General features: G+C 48.8%; 1 protein-coding gene and 1 long non-coding RNA gene across 5 annotated transcripts in view; one reads left to right on the forward strand and one right to left on the reverse strand.

Annotated features, from left to right (window-relative positions):
• Positions 1 to 27,764, reverse strand: part of NTN1 (netrin 1) — a 187,046-nt gene that overhangs the window by 107,861 nt on the left and 51,421 nt on the right. The window lies entirely within an intron of this gene.
• Positions 286 to 15,432, forward strand: LOC141277339 (uncharacterized). Of its 2 annotated transcripts, XR_012328560.1 has the most exons (4): positions 286 to 467; positions 9,838 to 9,963; positions 10,663 to 10,829; positions 11,599 to 15,432. It is a non-coding gene; the product is annotated as an uncharacterized lncRNA (long non-coding RNA). The 2 variants fall into 2 exon arrangements; XR_012328559.1 differs by having other exon boundaries at positions 9,838 to 10,829.

The following is a 27,764-nucleotide window of genomic DNA, read 5'->3' on the forward strand; positions in this document are numbered from 1 at the left end:
GGGAGGAAAATTCTCCCACTGTCCAGGGAGAGGAGGACAGGGGTCCCTCCAGGGCTTAGGGCCCAGTGGGTACCTGGCCCCCACTTGCCCCGCCGGCTCTCCTCCATCACTCCATCAGAGGCTGCTGGGTCCAGAACCTCAGCACAGCCAGGCCTGCTGTCTCTGGGGGCTGCGGCCGCGGGAAATGTCAGAGCCGTGTGTCACCACCCCTGGGAGGAGATGAGTCAGCACGCAGACCTCACTCCCGCCCGCCTTCTCTCCCTCAGAGGCGTCCTGACTGTGTTTGTGAAGCTGGTTTTTAACTGAACTCCAACACACACGAGTGGGAGCATTTAGAGCATTTATCAAACCCTGCTCCAGATTTCAGCGGGATCTGTCCAGCTCCAGGAACCTCTGTGGACAAGGACACCCTTTCAGCATGACCTTCTGCTGAAGGTCATGACCTTCTCTCGGAAGCTCTGGGACAGGTGAGCAGGGTGCCCGGTCCCTGGGGAGGCAGGCTGAGCCGACACCGACACAGTGGACCTTTGGCCAATCCCACCACACTACCTCCAGTTCCCACGCTCCATCCAAAACTCCAAAGGTTTTCTCAAAAGCCTTGAAGCAGCCTCTACACGACTTCTGGTCACCAGAATGAATGAGCTCGAGTCATTAGTTCTTCATCTTCCCACTTTCACTGGACCCGCCCAGGTGCTCCCACTTGGAAGAAGCTCAGGCTGGCGGAGGGAGGGAGGGCTGTTGAGGCCGAGGCAGCCTGCAGCATCAGGAGGACGCGGTGGGGGGAGCAGTGGGGGGGCTCCTCCCCCAGGAAGAATGTCCTGAGCATCCTACGTGAGCTGCCCAGTGTGTCGGCTTCTAGAAATACAAAGACTGCCCCCTTAAGTGAATCACTGTCTAAAGAGGGAGACGGGCACAGACACAGATGGTTCAGCCATGGGATAAACACTGCCAATCAAGTGGGAACCAAGAGATAACAGAGGATGAAGTGCTTCCCAGCTTTAATCTTTTAACCCAAGTTAATTAACCCAATACATTTATTTGCAATAAATCAAACACTACAGAAACATATGCATGTTATGTACTAAAAGTAACCTTTATCCTACCCTAAATACCTTAATATAGTCACCGAGACCTTTATAAATAAGTACATATACATCTTAAAAAAAATTAAGAATTATCATATGCTTATACTATTTTAAATACTCTCTTTTCCCCTTACTCCTTTTAAGTCAATAAGTAATATGATACAGTGGAATTAAATTGTATTATATATAATATTATACAACAATACCTTAATAGCTGAATCATACACATTTCACTTTATAGGCATAGGAGAGTTTCTTAACTCATCCATTGCTGGACACGTGTTTTTCTCCTTACTGCATGCTAAACGGATTTGGATCCTGCAACGAACATTTCAGTTTTCTCATCATCGTTCGCTATATTCCATCTCCACGTCCATCTTATCCTGCTGCCTTTTAATCTCAGACTGTCCCCGACTGAGGAGTGTTGGCTCTGGTTGCACAGAGAGTATCTCCTTGCCATTTGAGGGTGCCAACTTCCTGACATTTGCTCCCGGATCTTGTGGTTTGATCCTTTTCAGAGGCGGGCTTTTCAGATACAATTGCCTCTCTTCTTCAGGGCGGTCACGCTCTGTAAGGTTGCGGGGACACTGAATGTGCAAACACTGAACCACTGCTCCTAAGGGAAACACAGCGTTAGGTTCCTACGGGCCTCTGGCCGCAGCGTTATCGTAGATCCATCAATGCTGAACCTTGTTGCATGTGTGTATCTGTTGAAAGACACCTATTTAATATATAGTTGAGTCCTTAGCCTGGAACTCACAGCCAACGGCACCGTAACGCATGCCTGAAGGAAGCTTATTCAACACACAGATTTTCTCCGTGAGGCTCATCTTGCACTTACGACACTAGACAGCACTTCAGCCCTACACTTGGGGGCCATTTTAAACAGTGAAATCGTCAACAAAAAGCACAAAAATGCAAAAAATGTGGCACCAAGTAGACCGCAAGAAGGACGATTGTTTACAGCATGAGCTGAAACAGGAAGGCGGTGCGTAGCCTTGTGCAACCTCAGCTGGGAATGTGCCCTCGGGGTGACTCAGACTCCTCCCCACTCTGCTCATCCCAGGGTGACTGTGAAAGGGCCCTGAGGACTGTTTCTGGGGGTACAAACAAATTTTAGCAAGTAGGTAGTAAGGAACCCTCAAACAACGAAGGTCGATCAACGGTACCCTTTTTTTCCCTTGGTTCTGCTCTGTATTTTCTATGGGGCCTGTTTGTTTTCTTTGATCTTCAAAAGGGCAGGATCTGGACAAGTTCGATATCTGTCAATGGTCAGAGTAACCCGCGCTGGGTCCCGTCTCAGCCCACTTTTGCAGGGGTGTGGCCACCTGCTCAGCTCTGTTGTGGGCCAGGTTTTGATGCTCAGCCAGGGGGCATCCTCCTTTATACCCACTGCCTGTTTTCTGGGACTCTGAACACATAGAAAATGTGATAAACTACGATGTCCAACATGTATGGCCACTCCTCTCTGGGGAATGGTACCTCACAGAATATACTGCTCCTCTGGGCATGTACTTTTCGTCTCCTGTATCCTCCCAACACTGCACCCTCTTACACACACACACACACACACACACACACACACACACACACACACACTGACCTTAACCTCTTAACCTAGCTGTTCTCTGAGATGTAGTGGATTGAATGGCCCCCCAAAGATATGTTCATATCCTAATTCCCAGTCCCTGTGAATATGACCTTATTTAGAAGCAGGGTCTTTGCAGATGTAACAAAGTTAAGGGTCTTGATATGAGATCATCCTGGATTTAGGGTGGGCCCTAAATCCAGTGACAGGTGTCCTTATAAGAAACAGAAAAGGAACAGACACAGAGTCACACAGAAAAGAAGGCTATGTGAAGACAGAGGCAGAGACCAGAATGACGTGGCCACAAGTCAAGGAACACCAAAGGTCTCCAGCAGCCACCAGAAGCTAGGAGAGAGTCAGGAACCGAATCCTCCCTCAGAGCCTCCAGAAGGAACCAACCCTGCCAACACCTTGATTTCAGACTTCTGTCCTCCTGAACTGTGAGAAAATTAATTTCTGCTGTTCTAAGTCACCCAGTCTGTGGTAATTTGTTAGGGCAGCCCTGGAAAACGAATACAGCTAGACAGAGAAAGCTGTAGGGGGTGGGAAGGAGGGAAAGGAATTCTGCTTTCCCCACTTCAAGGGGCAGCTCCTAAAGGGATTTCAGGTTTTCTCACTGATATAGACACTGAGGTTCTGAGTCAGGGAGCAGCCAGTATGGAAACATCAGTCTGCTCTCATTCAAGCATTTGCATGTGGCAAAACCACATCAGAGGATACAAAGGACAGAAGCAGAGAAGGACCACGACAGACTGGGGGAAAACAATGCAGCACACATAACAAAGGATTGGTATCCGAATATATAAAGAACTCAACAAATAAACAAGAAAAAGACAAACCAATAGATCACACACATACACACAAGAGCTATGAATATGCATGTTAAAGAAAAGGAAACCTGAAGAGCCAAAAAAACATATGAAAAGATGCTCAACCTCACTAATAAGCAGGCATATGCAAATTAAAGAACGATGCAAATGCAAATTTAAACAATACACCCATCGGACTGGCAAAAATATACAAGTCTGACAATATCAAGTGTTAGCTACGGCAGGGAGAAATGAAATCCTCCCTGTAGAGCTGGCGGAAATTGGTGCAATCATCTTGAACAGCTATTGGGCAGCATCTAGTAGCGTTGGAAAGAGCCAAATAATTATGGGTTTTGGTGTCCATCCTAGAAAAATCCCACACATGACTCCAGGAAGTACAGACAAAGCTGCTTATTGCAGCAACGTTTATAATAGGAGAAAACAGGGGGAAAGGCTAAATGGCCACAATAGGAAATGGATCAATGAATTGTAGCTCGTTTATACAATGTCATATCACATAACCCTTAAACTGAATGAGGTAGGACTTCCCTGGTGGCACCGTGGTTAAGAATCCACCTGCCAACGCAGGGGACACGGGTTTGAGCCCTGGTCCAGGATCCCACATGTCGCGGAGCAACTAAGCCCGTGCGCCACAACTACTGAGCCTGTGCTCTAGAGCCCGTGTGCCACAACTACTGAAGCCCGCATGCCTAGAGCCCACGCTCCGCAACAAGAGAAGCCACTGCAATGAGAAGCCTGTGCACCGCAACGAAGAGTAGCCCCCTCTCGCCACAACTAGAGAAAGCCTGTGTGCAGCAATGAAGACCCAATGCAGCCAAAAATTAATTAATTAATTAATTTTTTAAAAAATAAAGTAGAGCCCAAGGAAGCAACATGGATCTATCTCGAAAACATAGCGAGTTATAAAATGATACATCTAGCATTTAGATAAACTCATTAACTCATAAAACAACGCTCTGTATTGTGTGTAGATACTTACATGTAGTAAAAGTTGAAAAAACATGGAAAGACAAATCAACTATACAATTTGTCTCTGGGAGGAATGGAGTTTAATGGAACTAAATAGGAGAATGAAAGGTACTTCAAAGGTACTGTATCAGCAATATTCTCTTATTTAAAAAATAAAGTCAAAAAGAAAGACATGGAAGAAAAAACTTGGAAGCACATTAACTATCAAATAAAGGAGACTATCATAACTTCCTAGAGAGTGGGCAGATAAAGTGTTCTGAGAATGCAGAGGATAGAGACCTCCACCTTGGGAGGAAGGCTTCCTGGAGGAGGTGGCACAGAGCCTTGAAAGAGGGATGGTTGAGATTTGGAGATGGGTCTGAGAATGTTTTCCATACTACCCTAGGCCTGCTCTCTTGGGCACTCTGGGTCAGTCTATTTGCTGTATTTACTGAATAATGTCTTAAGTTCTCAAATTTAATATAAAAAGTGACAGACTTGGACACTTTCTGTTTATCTTTCAAGGCAAAGTTACCAAGGTGGTGGCTGTAAATCTTCTGATCCACAGTCAGGGGCTGGAGAACAGGAACCCTTCCCTGACTCCCTTGCAGCTAGGCCTGTGTGTGATTTAAGCTCTGCCAGTTAGGCTCCCGTATGAATCTGAAGGGAGAGAGCCAGGGCAGGGGGCATCCTTCCCTGGGGTGGGCAGTGCAGGGGAGGTGTGGTTCTGGGGCTGCAGCAATGCCTCCACTGCCTGCTTCTGCAACTTCCTGATTGTGGCAGAGACAGTGGCTCCCTGGTGGCTTGTTCTGGGAGAGATTTGGGGTCTTTGTCCCTGAAAGTCCACTTAGAATCTTTTCTTCAGCCCTCCCAACAATTCTGAGAGTTATCTAAACTCTTTAATGAATCCCTTTGTGCTTGAGTAGTGGATTCTGTTATTTGCAACTAAGAACCCTGCCCAATGCCAAGTTCACCAAATGTTTCTTGGTATCAAGCCTAAGGACTTAGTTTGCCAACCGACCTCACCATAGGCTACAAATACAACAAACTGATCAGCCCAACCTGTGGAGAAGTTGAGAGAAGTCAGTCATACCCTGGGCATCGATGTCCAGCTGAACGGGTCATAAATCTAATCCAATGTCTCCATGTTCACACAGGGCTCCCCGCACCCCCAGACCCCCAACTTTCTCTTTTTCTTAAAATGTATAATCTGGAAACAGTCATAACTAGGGACATAGTACTCACATGTCCTTCACATTTTTTTTGGCAACAGCATAAATCACATTTTTTTTGAGCACTTAGGATTCTTTTCTCTCAACTAGCTGAGATATATAGAATTTCCATTTCAGTCTGTAATTAAAATACAATTAAAATTGCATTTGGAAACGTAAACCAACATAGACATTTGTGTTTATATTATAAAATGTCTTGATACACTTTAACATATGGTAATAATAACAAAACAAATTTGGCACTTACAGGATAACTTCTGCCCCAGAATCACAGAATTTGGAGTATGTCACAAATACAAAAACATACTACAGTTTTACCTAACCTCCTGAGTTTGTAAATAAGTGTGATGTTGGAGTCACATGGGCCCCAGTCCAAATTCCATCTCTTCTATTTTACAGATGAGTGACTGTGAGCACATTACGTATATATCTTTCTGAGCCTCAGTTTCCTCAGTTTTAAATGAGATTAGTACGTGGTTGGTGTGACAGGTGAGACAACCTGTGTGTTAAGCGCAGGGCATGGATCCCAGTAAGCGCTTGATAAAGGGTCAGTGCTGTGATGATGACGGTGGTGCTGGTGGTGGTGGTGATGATGATGATGATAGTGGTAGTGGTGATGATGACAACGATGATGGTGATTGGTGGTGGTGGTGGTGGTGATGGTGATGGTGATGATGATGACAATGATGGGGTGGTCGTGGTGATGGTGATGGTGATGGTGATGATGACAGTGGTAGTGGTGATGATGATGATGACGGTGATGGTGATGGTGGTGGTGGTGGTGATGGTGATGGTGATGATGATAGTGGCAGTGGTGATGATGATGACGATGATGGGGTGGTGGTGGTGATGGTGGTGGTGATGGTGATCGTGATGGTGACGATGATGGTGATGGTGATGATGATGACGGCGGTGATGATAGTGATGATGGTAGTGGTGTTGGTAATGACGATGATGAAAGAACAAAGTATGTTTTGAAATGTCAGTGACTGGATGTCAAATCAAGGATCAAAACCAAGCCCACAGCCCTTAGGGTATTCAGCTGTGTGTGTTAACTCAGAGGCAGGTCTCCTACTTCAAAACTTTTGTCCCCAAGCCACAAAATGCAAATGGTTTCATCCAGGTGCGGAATCCTTAGCGCCAAACGTGAGATACTACTGCCCCATCTCATCTAAACAGCAGGGAGAAAGTCCCATCTCTGCGGTTAACCACCATTTCACATCTCTGGGCCAGGAAATGTGGCCCAGTTAGTGTTCCCCCCAAACTTCAAGGCACATATGAATCACCTGGAGAATCTTGTTAAAATGCAGGTTCTGATACAGTGGGTCTGAGAAGGTGCCCAATAGTCTGCATTGCTAACAAGTTCCCAGGTGCTGCTCCTGCAGCCTGAGACCACGCTTTGGGAAACAATGGCCTAGAAGATTTCTCGGTTCCCCCACCCCCAGACTAGCAAGCTTTGATCAGAACACAAGGGCCCATCTGCTCACCATTCATTCTTTCCTTTTTCCTTCTCTCCAGCCCACTCCCCTCCACCTTTGGGCTGCCTCCTTTTCTACCCCACTCATGCGTTTGGGGGGGTGAGGGGAGGATTCCCACAGTTCCTAAAGAACCAGAGATAGGTTATCTGTTCCCTAACAACAGCATGAATAGAAAAAGAGAAAGAGAGATACCAGATCCCAAGGAACCAAAAAAAAAAAAATCTTTTAGGTGCAAATCCTGTTTCTCCTTAGCATGGAGCCCTCACTCCCAGCCACTTTCCACACAGAAGCCAGGGATAATATCACGAGCACTGAGGACCTCCCACTTCTCCATAGATTTATAACAAAACCGTCTCAGCAGGAAAAAGTATTCTGGATTTATGCCTCCTACATCCACCTGCTGGCTGAGTGCGTTCTTTTGTATTCCAGAAACGTTCCTAAGCCTTTCCAGGCCACCAATGCCATACCCCTGGCTCCAGAGACCCCCCAGAAAAGGCCGTGGAGAGGCAGCTGTCCTGGGACCGGGAGAGTGACCTGAGCTGACCTGCCAGGCTGGCCCCAGAAATCCAGGTGTCGGGACGCAGCTTTTCTGGGAACCCTGTCCCTGCTGGTGAACGAGTTATCACCACGCCTTCCCATTGCAAAGCGGACACTCAAAACTAAACACCTGCCCATAGCTCCCCAGGGTTCTGGCCCAGACGGGAAGCAGGAGTTCTGCCCCCAGTGGGCCCCCCAGCTCAGACCCACACGGTCAGCAGGGCCTCTGTCCCACAGTGAGACCCAGTGATGGGTCACAGCAGCCCTGTCCCACTTGGAGGCACTCACTGTGACCGGGGCCTGGGCCTGGCACGGTCCAGCCCTGGGGTGGAAGAACTTGACTCTGAAATGTCCTGTGGGCAGCAGGCCCTGGCTACCACATCAGGACTGTGGTTCCAACCTCTCACTCCACAGAATAAAGCCCACGTGGGAAATCCTGCCCTGCCACGGCCCAGATCACCTTCTCTGAGGTCTCCCAGTCTCCAGGACCTACCGGGAATGCTACACTGAGGTCAGAACACGGCCAGACCCGGGTGCCGTGGGGGCCGACACTGGGCCAGATGTGCCGGCGAGAGAGAAGTTTCACTCAGGCTGGCACAAGCACCCTCGAGTGTGCCAGTTTCAACATGTCAGCCTGCTTGCCCGGCGGCTCTGACCCTACTGCCACCTCCAAGGTCATGTCAGGCCTTCCCCACCCCGGGAGCAGTTTCCCAAGCCCCTCTGCGCTCAGAGCTCCCTTCCTGGGCTTCTCACGGGCCCCTCAGCTAAGCCAGCTTTGTACTGTCAATCGTTATTTGCATCTATTTTTTTTTTTTACTGTGGTGAAGTACACACCACATAAAATTGCCCACCTTGACCATCTCTGAGTGCACAGTTCAGTGGCGTTAAGTACATTCATAATGTTGTACAACCATCACTAACCATCCCTCTCCAGAACGTTTGCACCTTCCCGAACTGAAACTCAAAACCCACGAAACAGTAACTCTCCACACCCGCCTTGTCCCCGCAGCCCCCGGCAGCCATCCTTCTAGTCTCTGTCTCTAGGAATCTGACTATGCTGGGCACCTCACAGAAGTGCAACCGTGCAGTATTTGTCCTCTTGTGTCTGGCTTATTTTACTCAGCATAATGTCTTCAAGATTCCTCCAAGCTGCAGCATGTGTCACAAATGCCTCCTTTTTTAAGACTGAGTAACATCCCAGTATATATATAGACCACATTTTGCTTACCCATCCATCCATCAACGGACACTGGGGTTGCTTCTACTTTTTGGCTAGTGTCAATAACGCTGCTATGAACATAGGGCCACAAATATCGATCTGAGTCCCTGCTTCAATTCTTTGGGGGGTATATACCCTGTCAATTACGTTTTAACTTGTTCCTGACATACAATATTTGTCAGAAAATTGCTCAGATAAGCATACAGCTCCAGGAATTTTCTCAAACTGAAAAATCTGTGTAAACAGCACCCAGACAGAGAACCAGAACACCACCCCCCTCCTTAGAAGCGCCCCCCAGGTTGCACCCCTTCCCACAGTTACTACCCCCCACTCAACCAGGGTAACCAATATCCTGACAGCATACATTAGCTTTCCCCGTTTTTTCACTTGACACAAGTAGAATCCTATAGTATGTGTGTGACTTCTCTTCAACATTGTGTTTTCATGACTGCTGCATGAAGTTGTGAGTTACTCACACTCACTCTTGTATGACATTCCACTATATGATATCTCACAATTGATTTTTCTATTTCATTGTTGATGGGAGTTTAGGGCTAGTGTCCAGATTGGGACTATCACAGATAGTGTTGCTATGTACATTCTAACACGTCTCTAGGTGAGCATACGTACACATTTCTGATGATTATATACCTAGGAGTATTGCTAGGAGTGGAATTGCCGGGTCACAGGGTATACACATATCAGCTTTTGTAGACAAAGCCAAACAGTTTTCCAAAATGATTAGACCAGTCTATACTCCTGCCACCAGAGTACTTTACCAACACTTGGTAGTCTCGTCTTTATTTTAGCCATTTTGGTGGCTATGTAGTGGGAGTGCCTTGTGGCTTTAATTTGCATTTCCCTGATGACTAATGAAACTGAGCACCCTGTCATATGTACTCTTCCGCCTTATGTTTTAGGGACAGGTCACAACCCCCAACGAGAAGACACAGCAGGGATCTCAACGTCTTACATGGCTGGGTCTCCAAGCCTCCCATCTAGCCAGGGCTCATGATGAAATCCAGGCTTGATCTGTGTTACATAAGGTAAGGCTAAGTTCGCCACTCACCTGGCCAGGTCACTGTCATGGGCCATGGGCTGGATTAGACACGGCCGGCCTGCTCCTCAATCACTGTTTGCTCATAACAGTGTCCCAAGGGCCAGGCCTCTTGCCAAACGTGCCAGATGTCACTGGGTTGGCACTGGCTGATGCAAAAAGCCAACAAATATAAGCGTGCAATTCTTAGGAACAAAGAGTCCCTCTTCGGAACACACACCACAAATACGGAGAATTCCGCAGTCAGTAAAGGAACTAAAAGTAACCCATGTCTGGTCTTGCTTAAGAGTCATTCCAGCCAACTCCCTGAGCTACACCTGCTCTCTGTTGGTCCACCCAAATTCAACTTGATTCAATCTAGCAAGTATTATTGAGGCCCTACTATGCACCAAGCACTGAGATCATGATGCTAGGGTCACAAGACGTGGGAGATGATTGCAGCCTTCAGACAGATTATAGTCTACAGGAACATAACTATACCATAAGGCAGAATATGATAAATGTCCTAAGTAAGGTATGTACAGAATGCAGGTGGGACATCATGGCTGGAAACACCCAGCATCATCTCATGAGCTGCTCCAGCCCAGGTCCTGTGAAGACGTCTTCCGACCCCATGCCTTTGTAGATGAGGTTCCTGCCTGATGCTCTGGCTCCACCCGAGTCTCTCTGTTTGCACCTGCTGCATCAGGTGGGATACTCTGCAATGACTCTTCCCACGTCCTTCAAGACATACTCCACAGTTTCCCCTTCATCCCGCGTCGCTCAAGGTTCAGCGCACTGTGATTCGCGACCCTCCGACTGCACAGGTGCCTCCCAGGGCACCCAGCTGCCTCGCTGGGGATGCTGCACGGCCAGGTAAGGCTCATCTTGCCTTGTATATAATGCTGATGGAACTGAGAATAAATGACAAGTATGATGGATGCAGGTCACATCCTGGTTGGGTCAAGATCGACCTCATCTTTGGGGATGGGGGTGGGAGGGATGACTTAACTGGCAAACTCAGAAGTAAACAATGCCGGGTGACAATTTAACACATGAGCACAACATCCATTTCATAGTCACAACGAACAATACAAAGTCCTTGACTAAAATCTATTCACTCTGCTCAACAGACTCATCAGACCCTCATTCAGAACCTATTTATTCTCAGTTTACATTCAGTGTTGAATAGTTCATCTATTTCCTTTCCTGACGGGGTCAGAGTAAGTCAATTAAGAGCAGAAAATCAGGAAAGGAGAGAAAAGGCTTATATTTATACAGATGTTCACTGTAGCTGTTTTTGTTACAGCAAAAGACTGGGAAAACCTAGGTACATCAGGGACTATCTAAATAAATTATATCACCTGCATTCAGTGGCATAATAAGGGATCCATATGTGCTGGTTTGGAAATATTGTCACAACATATTAAGTGAAAAAGGGCACTTAATTGTATGAATAGTGTACTGCTATTTGTATTAAAAATACGAAGATATATATTCATATATCTCTTGGTACATGCATCAAACATATCTGTAAGGATACAAAACATTGCCTTTTTTGGAGTGAACAAGCATTTGGTGTGAGGGGGAGACACTTTTTATTGCAGTGTTTAAAATTGTTGCTTTTGAATTTTTACTTTTGTAGTGCTGGGAATGTTATTCCATGCTCATGGATTATGACTGCAATTAAAACAATGGTTTAAAAAAAGAAAGAAGGGGAGATGGATAACTTTTGGAAGCAGAGCCAGTGACAGCAGAAATAATTGATAACAGACAGCTTGGAAACAAGGGGAGAGATCCAAGGAAAGTTTCAGTAAGTCAGTAAAGCAAAAGAAAGAGAATGAAGGTAAGAGAAAAGTAGAAGTTTGGGACCCACAAGTCAAATAGATAAGTAAGATCCATTGACCCCAGGTGATATTACTGTATTAGAAGACGATTTTTAGTTATGTACTAACAATGCCTCTGAAACATCAAAATAAGATTAGGTTGCATTTAACACTCTTTAGGCAGAGAAATTTGAAACACTAGCGACATTCCCATTTATGTCAGAATAAAGACATGGATGCCTGCTACCATCCTTACTATTTAAAGTTGTTTTGGATAGTGTAGCCAATGCAAAAAGACAAGAAAAGAGACTGAACAGCAGGAATGCTGGAAAGAAAGAGACAAAAGATGCTATGAAGGTGCTATGATGATCTACCTGTAAAAACCAGGAAGAGAGACTCTCTGTTCAGTGAACAGACCAATTACTACGTAAACATATGAAAATCAATTTCTTTATATACACCAACAGCAAACAATTAGAAAATAACTGGAAAACGATACCATTCACCTTTCCTGCAAACAATTCAAAATACCCAAGAATACGCTTAAGAAATGTGCAGGGACCTACGTGAGAAAACCATGTGAACTGCTGACGGACAAAGTGAACTTCCAGATGAGAAGATCCAATTTTACAAAGATTCCAGTTCCCTCAGCATTTATCTATAAACTTAATGCAATTTCAATCAGAATCACAGAGGAATTTTTTTCCAAGTTGACCAAATCATTCTAAAGTTCATTTGGAAATAAAATGCAAGCGCACAGCCAAAGAAATTTTATAATTGTGGGAATCATGCCCTAAAATAATTAAAAGATTAAAACAGTGTGGAACTGGCAAAAGAACATAGATTCCTATCATTGGACAGAAAACTCCAGAAACAGAACCAAGAATATGTGAGAATTAACACATGACATAGGTAGTGTATGGAACCAACAGGAAAAGGACAATGTTCAGATAACGTAAGGCTGAATTCTTTACCTTACATTAGACATCAGATCATTGTAGGAATGGATTCAAGATTTAAGTGTGAAACATTAAGCTATGAAAGTGCTAGAATAAACTAAAATGTAGATGAGTATCTGTAACACTGTACATTGCTAAGAATGACACCAAAGACAGACGTTAAAAAGAAAACACTTAGACGTGTCTCTGTATGAAAGTAAAAAGCTTTTTCTTACTATCAACGAGCACTAAAAGCAAAACTTAGAACCAAACGGCAAACTGGGGTAAAACTGTTTGCAATTGATATAACAAACAATTTACACCTTTGATATACAAAGATTCTTACAAATTAATAAGAAAATATTAATCCTCCCCATGGAAAAAAATACACAAAGGCCATGAGTAAGCAATTCCCCAGGGAAGAAACACAAATGGCTAACAGATATATGAATAAAAAACGTTCAAAGAAATGCATGCTTTTTAAACCAAGATGCTGTTTTTCACCGTTCAAGCAGACAAAGATATTTTTAAAGGACAATACTCAGTGTCAGTGAGGGTATGGGGAAACCCTCTTCAGTGCTGCTGATGAAAATACAGATAAGCAAAACTCATCTGGCAAGCAACTTGCCAATACATGTAAATGACTCAGAAGATTGAAAAAACATGAACACCCTCTAACCCACCAACTGTGGTTGTAAGAATCTACTCCAAAGAAAGAATTAAACACGTGCGCAGGGACTTCCCTGGCAGCTCACTGGTTAAGAATCCACCTGCCAATTCAGGGGACACGGGTTCAAATCCTGGTCCGGGAAGATCCCACATGCCGTGGAGCAACAAAGCCCATGTGCCACAACTACTGAGCCTGAGCTCTAGAGCCCAAGAGTCACAACTACTGAGCGTGCACTCTAGAGCCCATGAGCCACAACTACTGAACCCGCGTGCCACAACTACTGAAGCCTGAACACCTCGAGCCTGCGCTCCGCAACAAGAGAAGCCACCGCAATGAGAAGCCCGCGCACCACAACGAAGAGTAGCCCCCGCCTGCCGCAACTAGAGAAACCCCACGTGCAGCAACGAAGACCCAATGCAGCCATAAATAAATAAATAAACAAATATTTATTTATTTATTTATTAAGGGGGGGAAACACGTGTGCAGAGGTTTGGCTCCAAGGATGCATGTCGCAGGCTGCTGGAAACAGGGAAAAACTGGAAAAGTAGCAGGAAACTGGCTGGAATCTGTGGCACATTCATGTACTTAAAATGCTCAGCAATCGTGAAAATTATGTTGCAGCCAGAGTCAAGATAGCAGTAAGTTTAAAAAAGCAAGTTACGAAATAGCTTATGTTTCAATATAAAATCCTGTTTTTAGAAACAATGTGTATATGCATTAATACGTGAAACAGAAGTACATATACTAAACCGTATACAGATGTACACCAAAGATTTCCCTGGATTATGAAATTATGAGTGATTTTTTTCTTTTAACTTGTCTACATTTTGTTAAAGTTTTAAATGAATATATTTCTGAAAGAAGAAAAAAGATTTTTTTAAGGTTTTTTTTTTTTAATTTGTAAAAGAAAGCTTGAGTACACTCAGATTCACAGCAGCACTATTCCCAGTAGCCAAAAAGGTGGAAGCAACCCAAGTGTCCATCGACGGAGGGATGGATAAATAAAATGTTGTATGAACGTACAAGAGGATATTATTCAGCCTTAAAAAGGAAGGAGATTCTGACACCTCCTACAACATGGATGAACCTGAAGGACGTTATGCTGAGTGAAATAAGCCGGTCACAAAAGGACAAATACTGTAGGATTCCATTCATACATTCCTATGAGATACTGGAGTGGTCAAATTCACAGGGACAGAAAGGAGAGCTGGTGGTTGCCAGGGGCTGGGGGAGGGGAATGGAGAGTTATTGTTTAATGGGGACAGACTTTCTATTTGGGAAGGTGACAAAACTTCTGGAGAGGGATGGTGGTGATGGTTGCTCAGCAATGTGAATGCACGTTAACACTACTGAAAGTACACTTAAAAACAGTTAGGATGGTGGGCTTCCCTGGTGGCGCAGTGGTTAAGAATCCGCCTGCCAATGCAGGGGACACGGGTTCGAGCCCTGGTCCGGGAAGATCCCACATGCCGCAGAGCAACTAAGCCCGTGCGCCACAACTGCTGAGCCCGAGTGCCGCAACTACTGAAGCCTGTGCGCCTAGAGCCCGTGCTCCGCAACAAGAGAAGCCACCGCCACGAGAAGCCTGCGCACCACGACGAAGAGTAGCCCCGCTCGCTGCAACCAGAGAAAGCCAGTGCGCAGCAACGAAGACCCAATGCGGCCAAAAATAAATAAATACATTTATGTAAAAAAACAAAAACAAACGGTTAGGATGGTAACTTTTATGTGATGGGTACTTTAGCACAGTTTTTTTTAAAAAAAACTTGACACACAAAATAGTTCAATTTTTAAAGTTTGGGGGAGGCGCTTCCGTGCTTTAGAAAAGTCGCTTAGGAAGAATAGCTCACGCTCTGATAATGCCAAATAAAGGAGGTGTTATTATAGAAAGTGAGACATAACCAACACTCCAGAGACCTTTAATTTGGCACCAATGACTCCTCCGCCTGGCACCAAGTGCCCTGCTCGAGCTGGCATTTCTTCAACCCATTTCCCTCCGGTCAGCCCCGCCCCACTGGACTGGGGCTGAGAGGTCCCACTAGAGAGCAGGGACCCCCACCCCCCTCCCTGCAGCAGCCTCAGGATGGGCACCCCCCCAGCACCCCCTCCCCCGTCCCCGGTGTGGCTGAGCCTCCGCCAGGCCCCACCAGCCTCCCTGCCCCCTCCCTGCCCCCTTCTCTTGGCTCCCAGTGCATAGGAGCATTTGACTTTCTAATTCTTTCCTCCTCACAACAAAAAGCTAAATGTTCCCCAGGCACTTGGCCTGGTTTCTGTCCCCGGGCAGAGATGGCCGATGGCCGGAGAAGGCAGGCAGCAAGAAGCCAGCCCCAGTGAGTTCCCAAGAGCAGCGGGCCTCGCACACCATCCGCCTTCCTAAACCAGCACCGACAGGCCCATCCTCCGGCTCATCAAGGCCAGAGACATTAAGTGACTTCCTTGCTCAGTGACCCCGAGCGAGTCCTTCCCTTGCTTGGGAAAGGGAGAGAAATCAAGTCAGCCTAGGGCAGCGGCCCCCGGTTCCAGAAGAAGATGAATCAGCGCCTGACAGTTGGAAGGAGGCAGGTATTACCACCACCCTCTGCTCATGACCCTGGCCCATCCTGTGGCCTGGGCAGGTCCCCGCTGTGTCCTCAAATGCCCACCTCCCCACTGGGTCTCAAAAGGATGGGCGGGCACGTGGGCTGCAGGATTTCTCGGCACAGAAGGAAGCAGTGTTCGTCTTGCTTAGTAACTAGTGCCTGTATCCAGATAGCTTTGTTAGTGTTAAAAAAAAATCTGTTTGGTCACTCTAACAAGTGCTTGCCGGAAATGGCAGGAGGCTGGTTGCGGCGAGCCAGCTTCTAAAAGGGAGATGAAACCCCCAACTGGAAAAAGATGATCACAGGCAAGCAGCTTGCAGCTGTGAACAGAGGCCCCCTCTCCAGCGCTGTGGCATTTGGGGTGAGCAGAGGGAGAGGGTCCCGGCGTGGCTGAGGCAGGGGGGTGACACAGCAGGACTTCCCAGAGGGGGCGATTAACACTTAGGGTCAACCAGCAGCGAGCAACCCACCAGGGACATGGAAGGAGGAGCATGTGAGAAAGACTTAGGCAAAAATTTCATTCCAGGGTGTGTTCTCGACAAGGAAGGATCATCTTCAGAACTGGCTGCCGCAATGTGTTTATCAAGGCATAAAACTGCAGAGTAACCCGAGTATGTATATTAATTCAATTATAAAGAATTGGAGCGCAAATCGGACTCCTTGTGCCTGCTTTTCTCGGTCCTCCACAACGGAGGAGAGCCCGTCCCCCGGGCTGGGGGCCCTGACTCCACATCTGTCACCACCTTTCCGGTGGCGGCCACCCAAGATCCAGGCATGGGGCTGCAGAGAAATTAATCAGTAAACCCAACCGTTTAAAATAATTCAGACACATCCCGCTTTGCAGGGTGAACAGGTGCGAGAGAGGGTTTCACGATGGTTGGCCACACGGAACCCGGAGAGAGGTCGTTTCTCTGGATTTGAAATCGTTCAAACTCTCGGAAGGACAGGAGCAGATTTGCAACCCTGAGGTCCTCCACTCTGCTCCCAGCCAGCTGAGAAACAGTCACCGTGGCTCAGTCAAGCTGCCAGCCGGCCTGAAAACCCAAAACCTGCAAAGAGGGTCACTGAAGCAGAAAAAGCTTCCATCTGCGACGTTTGAACGTGGTCCAGGCTTACGGGCCCGCCCTGAGGTCTCAGTCCTCAAATGCGCATCACCCCCTCACCCCGAGAGTGGTGAAGGGGTCCGACCAGAAGCCTGTCCACCCATCTGTCTGGGGGCACCTACCTGGGATGGTCACTGGAGTGCTAGGAGCTCCGGAGAGCCTCAGACGACTTCTACAGCCAACCCTTTGTTTCTCAAAAAGGCGGCTGAGGCCCAGAGAGCCGAACGGTTGGCCCAGCATTACCCAGTCAGCCAGGATATAGCCTGGCCTGGGACCCGGAACTCCTGACCCCAGCTTCCTAGGGATCCCTCCAAATCGTCAAGAGCAGGACGCCAGGAAATTTCAAGTCGCAGAACAGGTGGCTCTTGAGGCCGGCCTGCAGATGGACACCCACCTGGGGCCTGCGGGACCCCCTCGGCACGGCCTTCAGCTGTCCCCTTCCCCCTGCCTCCCACTGGGGCTGCCTGTTCACCACCACCGCCAGCCTGACGGAGCTGGGGTTCTGCTCACCCATCCAGCGAGGCTGTGCAGCCCTCAGCTCTGGACACAGCAGCTTCCATGCTCCTGCAGAGTCAGCCAAAGCCGTGCTGCAACCTCAGGGGTAGAGGGGACGGTGGCAGACAGCAAGGGACAAAGTGGCTTCGTGCAGCCTCCTGGTGCAGTGGGGGGGTTGCTACATCTGCTCCTGAGTAGAGGGTAAGCTCCCTGGGGCAGGATGTCCAAGGAGCCGTCATTATGACCTGGGACCCCGGGGACCCTGCTGGCTCCTCCCGGGCCAGACCCTCAGCCTTCAGAGCAGGGGCTCAGACGCGCTGCCCTCTCCCTGGACCCAGGACCGGGTTCAAGGGTCACATGACCACAGCACAGGAGTAGCAGGGAAGTACCCGGATCTAAACCCTTCTATCCCGTGTTCTACGAGGTCACCATCCTCAAAACGGTCAACTCTACAGGAAGCTCAAGTCTGGCTTAATGTGGACCCTTTCCTCAGCCTTCACGAAGGAAGTTACATAGAAGGCAGAGCTATGGCTTTCTTCATCAGATGGTGAATTCATTGGAAAGCTTACTGGGCAAACAGGGCACAGGCCCAGAGCCCCATACAAAGGGAGGGGCCACTGCCCTGAGAGAGGAGAGTGGCGACTGGGACTCCCCAGCGTGGGGAAGGACACCTGGAGGGACTCTGAGGACGACCGCCTACTCAGAGGGGTGCCCCCTCTTTCAGCTCCAGGACTCTGGCATATGGCAGGTAGACAACTTCAGACGCTCCCCCGACTGCCATCTCCCTGCCCTGGTCCCCCATCCTCGGCTCCACTGTTCACTTTGCGACCAGGGTGGTCCTTTCAACAGCACAAAGCCGGTCATGACGCCCTCTCGTTTAAAACTCTTCAATACCTTCCGCCTGCTGTCATCAGATAAAATCCAGATGCCAGACACGGCCAAGAAGGGCTTGCGGATTGGACCCTGCCCTTCCGTGCAGCCCCATCTCTCATCCAGCCACACAGAGCCTCTGTGAGTCCTCACTGCCCCCAGCTCTCTGTCATCTCCGCACCCTGTGCCTGTGACTCCCTCTCCCTGCAGTGCTCCTGACCCCATCCCACCTGGCCAACTCCCACTCGTCCTCCGAGCATGGAGGGTCAGATAAGACCCCAGGGCAGACAGCCTGGGCTTGGACGCTGAGTCTGACACTGACAAACTCACCGTGTGACCTTGGTCAAGCCGCTTAACCTGTATGGGTCTCATTATCCCCACCTCTGAAGTAAGAATAATAACTTCTTAGGGTGACAGTGAACATGAAATGAGACAATGCCTGCAAAGAGCACAGTGCCAGGCACGCAGAAGATGCTCAATGAACGCTAGCTGCCATGGTGATGGGGAGTGTGATGGGGAGTGTGATGATGGTGATGAGGAGGAGGACACTGATGACGATGATGGTGAAGGTGATGATGAAGAGGACAGTGATGATGGTGATGATGGTGGTGATGGTGATGATGAAGAGGACAGTGATGATGGTGATGATGGTGGTGATGGTGATGATGAAGAGGACAGTGATGATGATGATGATGGGGAGGGTGATGATGGTGATGATAAGGACAGTGACGATGATGATGATGATAGTGATGGTGATGATGAAGAGGACAGTGACGATGATGATGATGATGGTGGTGATGGTGATGATGAGGACAGTGATGATGATGATGATGACAGTGATGGTGATGATGAAGAGGACAGTGATGATGATGATGGTGATGGTGACGATGAAGAGGAGATTGATGATGATGATGACGGGGAGTGTGATGATGGTGATGGTGATGATGAGGACAGTGATGATGATGATGGTGATGATGATGGTGAAGGGGATGATGAGGACAGTGATGATGGTGATGATGACGGGCAGTGTGATGATGGTGATGGTGAAGGTGAGGAGGAGGAGGACAGTGATGATGGTGATGACGGGGAGTGTGATGATGGTGACAGTGATGAGGAGGACAGTGATGATGATGAGGAGGAGGACAGTGATGATGGTGATGACGGGGAGTGTGATGATGGTGACGGTGATGAGGAGGACAGTGATGATGATGATGACGGGGAGTGTGATGATGGTGATGGTGATGAGGAGGACAGTGATGATGATGATGGTGATGATGATGGTGAAGGTGATGATGAGGAGGACAGTGATGATGATGATGGTGATGATGATGGTGAAGGTGATGAGGAGGAGGACAGTGATGATGGTGATGACGGGGAGTGTGATGATAGTGACGGTGATGAGGAGGACAGTGATGATGATGATGACGGGGAGTGTGATGATGGTGATGATGACAGGCAGTGTGATGATGGTGATGGTGATGGTGATGGTGATGGTGATGAGGAGGACAGTGATGATGATGATGGTGATGATGATGGTGAAGGTGATGATGAGGAGGACAGTGATGATGGTGATGACGACGGGCAGTGTGATGATGGTGATGGTGATGAGGAGGACAGTGATGATGATAGTGATAGTGGTGATGTTCACAGTGCGTGTGATGGTGGTGATGACAACGATGGTGATAATGAACATGGTGATGGTGATGATTTGTTTCATGATGCTTTCACTTCCTCCTGGAAGCCTTCCCTGATCCTGCCTCACAACTGGCCCAGGTGCCTCCTCTTCCTACTTCCACAGTGCCTGTTCTAACCCCTCCTGTGACACTTATCACCCTCTACTGTAACTGCTGGCATGCATGCCCCTCTAGAGTGTGACTCCCATGAGGGCAGGCCCCACGTGGTGGTCTCCACTGTATTCCCATCACTTAGCGCAGAGACTAATGCATGAGACAGATGCTTAAGAAATAGTAACTGAATGATTTTAATGTTTGTTTGTTTGTATGTATGGAAATACCATGACAATTCATCTCCTTACACCTACTTTCTCTTGCTACCATTAAAACATAAAAATAGCCCTCATAAAAAGAATGAGGAAAATAGTGATTTTTTAAAATGAATACAAATGGGGTGCTACCCGGTTTTTATGAAATGGCTTTAATAAATTATCAGCAGAAATGCATCACACATGGGCTCTATTACTAACTGCAAAAAACCACCTGGAAGACTCTTACAAGGAGCCCTGACTTGGATACACCGTGTTTGGTAACAGCGAGAGCCAGGAAGGAGTGCGGTTGGAAGAGCTGACAATTCTCCCCGAGTGGGCACCACTATCACCCCACTAGCGTGTGAGCTCCCGAGGACTGGGCTTCTGTCAGGTTTGTTGACTGATGAATATCTAGAACCTGGAACAGCGAGTAGGCACTCCAAACCTATTTGTTGATTGGCTGAATGAAAACAGCTGTAATGGCAGCTCCCTTCTGAGTACCCAACTGTGCGTGGGCACCAGGCAAAGTGCTTTCCCATGTGTCATTGAGGTCGGCACTTTTTTGTTATTCCCATTTCACAGATGAAGGTACTGAGGCTCAGAGGAGTTGAGGCAAGGGCTGGAGGGACTGTGAGTGCTCCTGTGGACCCTGTGGATGCAGGAACTGGGGCTCTGCAGCAGAGAAGCCAACTGCCCTCAGTACCCATTCTGCCCCTTTTGTCATAGAGGCACATGGCCACCCAGCTAGAGACCCTGCTTCTCAGAATACCTTGCAGCTATGTGTGGCCATCTGACAGAGTCTGACGAGCTGGGAGTTGAGTGGAAATGGTACGTAGACAGGGTGCTGGGGGACTGGTTCCCACCATGAAGGTGAGGGCAACACCCCACAGGAAGGTGGAGCAGCGAGACAGAAGGCTGGGTGCTGTCCTGGATGACACCATGGAGCAGAGCTGCCTGCTCAACCTGGCTCACCCGCTACCTCCAAGCAATTAAGTGAAAGAGAAATAAACATCCGCTCTGCTTGAGTCAGTGTGTGCTGAGCTCTCTGTGCTACGGACACCAAGCTCACAGCTAACCAGGAGGTCCCTCTCCAGGTCACGTAGCTCATCCGTCTCGCGCGTCTCCACAGCACCCTGATACAAGCAGCCACGCTGCTCTAAAGGGAGCATCGAAGTGCCGAGAACAAGACCGAAGCCACAGAAGCCCACAGGAAGCCTGAGGAATGAGCTGTAGGACGTTTAGCGGTCTCCTCCCACCAATGCTCTGTAGCACGGCAGGAAAGAAGAGCCAGTGGTCCAGGGATGCTACTCCCCAGATGGAGATCTCCAGAACCAGTCACTCCCCGCTCCCTCAAGGGCCACACGCTGACAGCATCTTGTGAAAGCAACACTCTGGTGGCTGTTTCTACACTAGAATGGTGACAGTTTGGGCTTTGGGCTTCCCTCCCACAAAATGACTAGACGAGACAGCTTCTTTTCATTCAAATCATCCCATGCCTTTGTGAAAACGTTCTCTTGCTATTCCCGGCATGTTCCTGGAGGCTACAAGTACATCTTGTCTCATGCAACACATGTTCTCTCGAAAAGCTAACAATTCCGCGTTGCTACAAAACCTTATCCTTTCAAAAACTGTATGTGGCGAGCTTTCCATTTAAAGAAGTGCTATTAGGAATCTATACAAAGAAGTGCATTGTCGCCCCCGTTGTATATGCTTTTCAAACCTGGATTCCATATCCCTTCCCCAGCCTAGAAGCTCTCTATAAGCCACTCTGCAGCTCCTCAATGTGCCTCTGAAAGACCAAGGCCCAGAAGCCAATGCAATATTCCACACATATGTGTCACCCCTGTAGGAAGCAAGGGCTCTCATCTCCATGGCAACTGAGATTCTCCACGTGCCGACTCAACTAAACTCAAAATGGCTTAAGAGAATGTTACGGGTTTGGGTGACTGAAAGGTCAGGAGGTGGAGCTGGTTTCACTCAGGGATGTCATCAGAGACTATTTTCCTCTACCTGTTCTCTTGGCCTTTGTGGTACCAGTATCATCCTTGGGTGGGTTTCCCTCACGGTGACAAAAAAGATGCAGCAGTTCCGGGCTTCACAACCACACATCATACCATCCAAGGTAAGAGAGAGGGCCAGCTTCCAGAATCTCTTCCAGAAGAGGATAAGAGAAACAGGAGTAACCTATTTTATAAATGCCTCCAGCCAATGTCCTCCCATGCTTCTTCAGACCAAACCAGATCACCTGTACATTCCTGAACCAATTCCTACAGGCAGGGAAATTTTTTGTGCTGATGGATTATGTACCAAGAAGGATGGAGCCACCCAGATTGGATTAGACAAAGCATGGACAATCTCCCCAGGGCTGCATGGCTGTACAGAGAGGAAGAGGGATGAACAGGTACTGGGGAGATGGTCAGTGACCGAAGATTACATTAGCTTCCTGGGGCAGCCACATCCCATGGGTGACTCACGTCAACCTTTCCTTCAACTAAAATACTTAAGTCTCCCTGATAACGTAAGGATCCGTCCCAATGTAATGATGCCATTCATTTTTTGGACCTATGGCAAAGCCTTCAGATTTATCCCCCAGATGTTCCATCTGAGCAGGTTGTCTCAGTTGGTTGTCATCCAAACAGAAAACAGAAAACCTCTCCCGACCCAACTCGACTGGGTGCGCTCGCCGGCGTAGCTTACACTTTGCGCTGTCTCCGTGCAACCCTCCAACCAGCGTCCACGGCAAGGTGAGCGCCGCTCACGGTGGCCTGGTTCTCACCGGCCAGATGTGCAGGTTCCCCGCCCACTGAAAACAGCATGAGAAGGGCCGTGAACAACTCAACTGGGAAGACTCACCGAAAGGAAGCCACTACGTTTGCAAGAGAAGTGCTGTCAACTGAGCTGTGCAGGAGATATTTGGAAAAGACCGGGGAGCAGTTATGAAAAACAGGAGATGCTGAACTCAGATAACTGCACAAGCTTCTCTAAGGGATCCCTTCACTTCAATGAAACTGGAGATGAGGTACCACGGGCAACGTCCACGCCAGAAAGAACGCAGGACCAGCAGACGCACCCTCAAAGAGAACGTCTTGGCCTCGCATCAAAAGCTTGGCAAATGGACGTACATTTACGAGTCTGAAGTTAAAATCAAATATTTAAAAGTTTATCCGACTTACTTGATTATCCAGCCAACTTCTGCCTTCCACTGTGGGACATTAAAGGACTTCCCCTATGGCCATCCCACCCCCAACACCCCGGCTTCCTGCCATTCATAACTTTACCAGCCTGTCATCCATCTTCTCCTCAAAGGAGTAAAAACCTTGAGAAAAGGCAGGCTGAGCCTAGAACTCTGTGCCAGCACGTCTGCTTCCTCGTTGATGTCTCATGATGGAAGGAGGTGCTTTAGGACCGTGAGTGTGGATGTGGGGCCCGTGGGATTTGGTGGGATGCAGGGGGTGGGACTCAGGGGGGGGCAGGTAAAGAGACTAGCTGGGGGAGGAGTAGTCACATGTCCAGTAAACAGAGCTTGGGTGATGGCAGTGTGAGGGGAAAGGAACAGGTGCAGATGGGACATTGCAAAGAGATGATCAACAAGATCTGGGGATTGCTTGAGGGGTCAAAGACCAACATGGGGCTCCTGGGTGACTCTCGTTGGCAAAAATGGAGAAGACCACAGAGGAAGTACGTTTTGGTCTATGGATGAGATCTCAAACGTTCTAAGTTCAAGACAGCAATTTCTTATGTTTCAAGAGAGGCCAGAACATGGGTGGATAGCTCGGAACCATTTCTGTCTCAGCTCTAAGGATAAATGGAGTCTTGGCAATAAGAAGTATGGAGGGCTAGGTGGGAAGCAGGACTGACCTCAGGACACACCCAGGGGTTAAGGAACGAGGGCGACAAGGAGGGAGAGAGACAGGCCTGAGCAGGGGTGTGGGGAGAGACCGTGGTCATGAGGCCAAGGGTGGGGAGTTTCAAAGGGGTCGGAGAGGTCAAGCAGGGCCACCTGGTTTAGTCATCAAGGTCACTGGATACCTCGGTTGGATCCAGGGGTCACGGCTGCCTGGGGGAACCACTCCTTCACCGCCCAGAAGCAGCTAGAAGGTGTGAGGGGAAGGGGATGGTGTTCATGGAAAAAGAAACACTGCTTACCCTGCAGCCATGAACATGGCAGGAGAAGCCACGCTCCCCAGCCAACCTCACTATGCAGGACACTCTTCGGAGGCCTTGGAACAGGACCAGAGCTCGAGGAGAAGCATCTCAGGCACTGAAGAGGCAGCTGAGGTGGGGAGGGGTGGGAGGTGGCGGGGGTGCCCAGTCGCCCTTGGCTCACCCCCGGGCCCCTGCTGACCCGAAGACGACGATCCCACCATCCTCCAGCAGGAGTGACAGCCCCAGCAAGGCGGTGGGGGCCTGCAGGGGAGGCCCTTCCATCAGGACCTCACTTCCAGCAGCACAAAGGATTCCACGAGCTGCTTTGCCATTTCAGGCCCTGCTTTGGGTGGCAGGTCTCCTCTCCCAGGGCCTGAGGCTGGTGTGTGGTGGTGGGGACGCTGGGGAGCCATTAAGACCACAGAAGCCACCAGAAGCATCCCTAGATGTGCAATTTCTTTCCAGCTGGAGGTACCCCAGACCTCCTCAAGTCAGTTTCTATGTACCCCCAAGAAAGGGTTCACAGGGAAACAGGAAGGGAGGGAGGGAGGGAAGGGCAAAAGTACAAACAGAATACTGAGTGTTGACAAGGAGAGCCTAACCACTGTCTGGGAATGGGCATGCAGAGTTGAGTAATGATACTAAAACCTGTTATGGAAAACATCTTCCTTGGGATGACTTTCACACTCCTCATACGGAGCCCAGGGCCCCAAAAGCCTCCACAAATACTAACCACCTACAGCCCGTGGCGGGGCTGCCGCAGCCCTGCCACACCCGCTCTCCTGTATGGGGGAGGGTTTGGATGACTTGTCTAAGACCAGAGAGATGGGTGGTTTACACATCATTTCTTCTGCCTTAGATTTTCTCCAATGACCCCTCCGCCATCTTACCAACCTTCCTGGATATTCTACTAGCCGTTAAAGCTCATCTGCCCAACCTTTCCCCACTTCGTTTGTACCGGATACATTGTCATTATTTTTACTATTATTCACGTAACACCTTAAAAATAAAGTGCGTCGTCTTCGTCTTCTCCCTCATGAAGGAGCTGCGGGTTCTTATCTCCATCTCACAGGTGAGGCCCCTGAGGCTCAGGAGGGTGAAGTGACTTTCTCAAAATGCTAACATGAGCTGGTGGTATGGCCTGAGTCAGAAACCAAGTCTTCTGACTCCCAGCCCAGGGCTCTACCTCCAATACCATGTTGCCTCTGGATGCCCTCCCCGTCACCTCGAATGCATCTGAACTTATGTTCTCCTGGGCCTGCTCCTCGCACAGCATGGAGCCCGAACCTTGTCCCCCTTCCTGGCCAAAATCTACCTCATTTCTTCCACTTCTGTTCTTTTTTTTTTTTCCATTTCCAACTCAAGAGTTGGAGCTGGTTGCCCCCATTTCGGAGACAATTTATCTCCAGCTGTTATCAGTTCTTTCCTCTGGTCTCTCCCTTTGTTAATTCCAAGATGCCCAGAACAGGAAAGAAAATGATAACACCGCCTATCCTCTGTTCACCCAACTGTCTGACCATTGCCTACCGCAGAACAGAGCAGGGAGCACTTCCAGGAAAGAGGGGGAGAAGCAGCAGTGTGGCCAGCATTTCAGCTTCAAAAATGCCGCCTGCCCCCAACCCGAGTTCTATGCAATGTGAACAAAATGCTGAGACCCGCACCTGGGACACAAAACTCTGACCTGGGTACTTGAAATCACCACCGTTCGGGAAAATATGATGGGTCCACACCGGATCTCCTAGAACAAACGCAGGCGAGCCTCATTCCCCAGCAAGAAAGCACCTCTGACAGCGTGAAGCCACGACACCTGAGCCCTAGCTTAGGGAGGCCCCGCCCTGGATAGTGGCAGGTGGTTGATAAAGTCACACAGGAGATGAAAATATCTGATTGTCAAAATACCCTAAAAAAATCACTTGTATCACCAATAATAGCACAAAACGCACGGTGCTGTGTATTCGTTTTGGACTCTATTTGTCAGATGCGCTGAAGGATGAGTAACTGTGAACTAGTCTAAAGTAAAGGGGATGGGTCTGAGCACTCCCATTGCTATGCCTGGAAGGAATTCCCAGCTGAGGCCAGTGCATGTGCATGTGAGGTGGGGTGGACAGGGGACTCTGCAGGCCGCTCACCGGGGCTGATTCCATTCCACTTCGATATGAAGGACCCCTTTCATTCATGGAGGACGTGGCCCTTGCGAGAATCAAAGCACACAGTGGGGTCAGGCACCATCCACAGTGTCAGGCTCTCCCATCAGCCCCCGTGAGTGAGGCGAGCTGAGTGACCCTGGGAATCATTGCATCGCTTTGACCAGCAGTTTCTAGAATACCTCCAGGGGCCCCAGGATTTGCTGGCATCATCCTGACGGCTACTCTGGGGTTGAGGGATGGCCCAGCCCAGGGGGTCTCCCTAACTTCAACCCAAGGAACTCTGAGTCACCTACCAAGGCCAACTCAACCTAATACCAACCAGACGGGCCTCCTACAGAGCCTCATTCTATATGACGGAAACACTAAGGCACAGAGAGAGTAGATAACTTGCCCAAGGTCATGACCATCATTAAGTGATGGGGCTGGGAATGTGAACTCAGGCCATCCGGCTCCGGAGTCCACATCCTTAATCACTGTGCTACACTGCCCCTCAGTGCGATTCTTGGTACACAAACCAACTAGGCCTGACCTCAACACGGTGAGGCCTTTTTAACAAGCCGGAAGATTCTACAGTCACACATTCCTTTGAGTAAGATCCTTGGAGGCTGGGGGAGACAGAGTGAGGACTGCTCATTTATTCCAACACTTGTCTCGGGGAGCTGCCCTCGGGGTTTCTGAATATCCCAGGTAGCAGCAGCTTCAACCCCGGGAGCTGGACAGCATTTTCACATCCAGCCCCGAGCTTTGGGTGTCAAACCTAGTGAACGGGCTCAGGGACCAAGCTTGGGTGAAGTTGCTGTTGGATAAAAACTGTGGGGCTTCCCTGGTGGCGCAGTGGTTGAGAGTCCGCCTGCCAATGCAGGGGACGTGGGTTCGTGCCCTGGTCCGGGAAGATCCCACGTGCCGCGGAGCGGCTGGGCCCGTGGGCCATGGCCGCTGGGCCTGCGCTTCCGGAGCACAGGCTCCGCAACGGGAGAGGCCACAGTGGTGCGGGGCCCGCGTACCGCAAAAAAAAAAAAGAAAAAAAACCTAACTGTGACTACAAAGGTGCGA

This window comes from Tursiops truncatus, chromosome 20 (genome assembly GCF_011762595.2).
Source record: "Tursiops truncatus isolate mTurTru1 chromosome 20, mTurTru1.mat.Y, whole genome shotgun sequence".
In the NCBI taxonomy this organism is placed as follows: Eukaryota; Metazoa; Chordata; class Mammalia; order Artiodactyla; family Delphinidae; genus Tursiops; species Tursiops truncatus.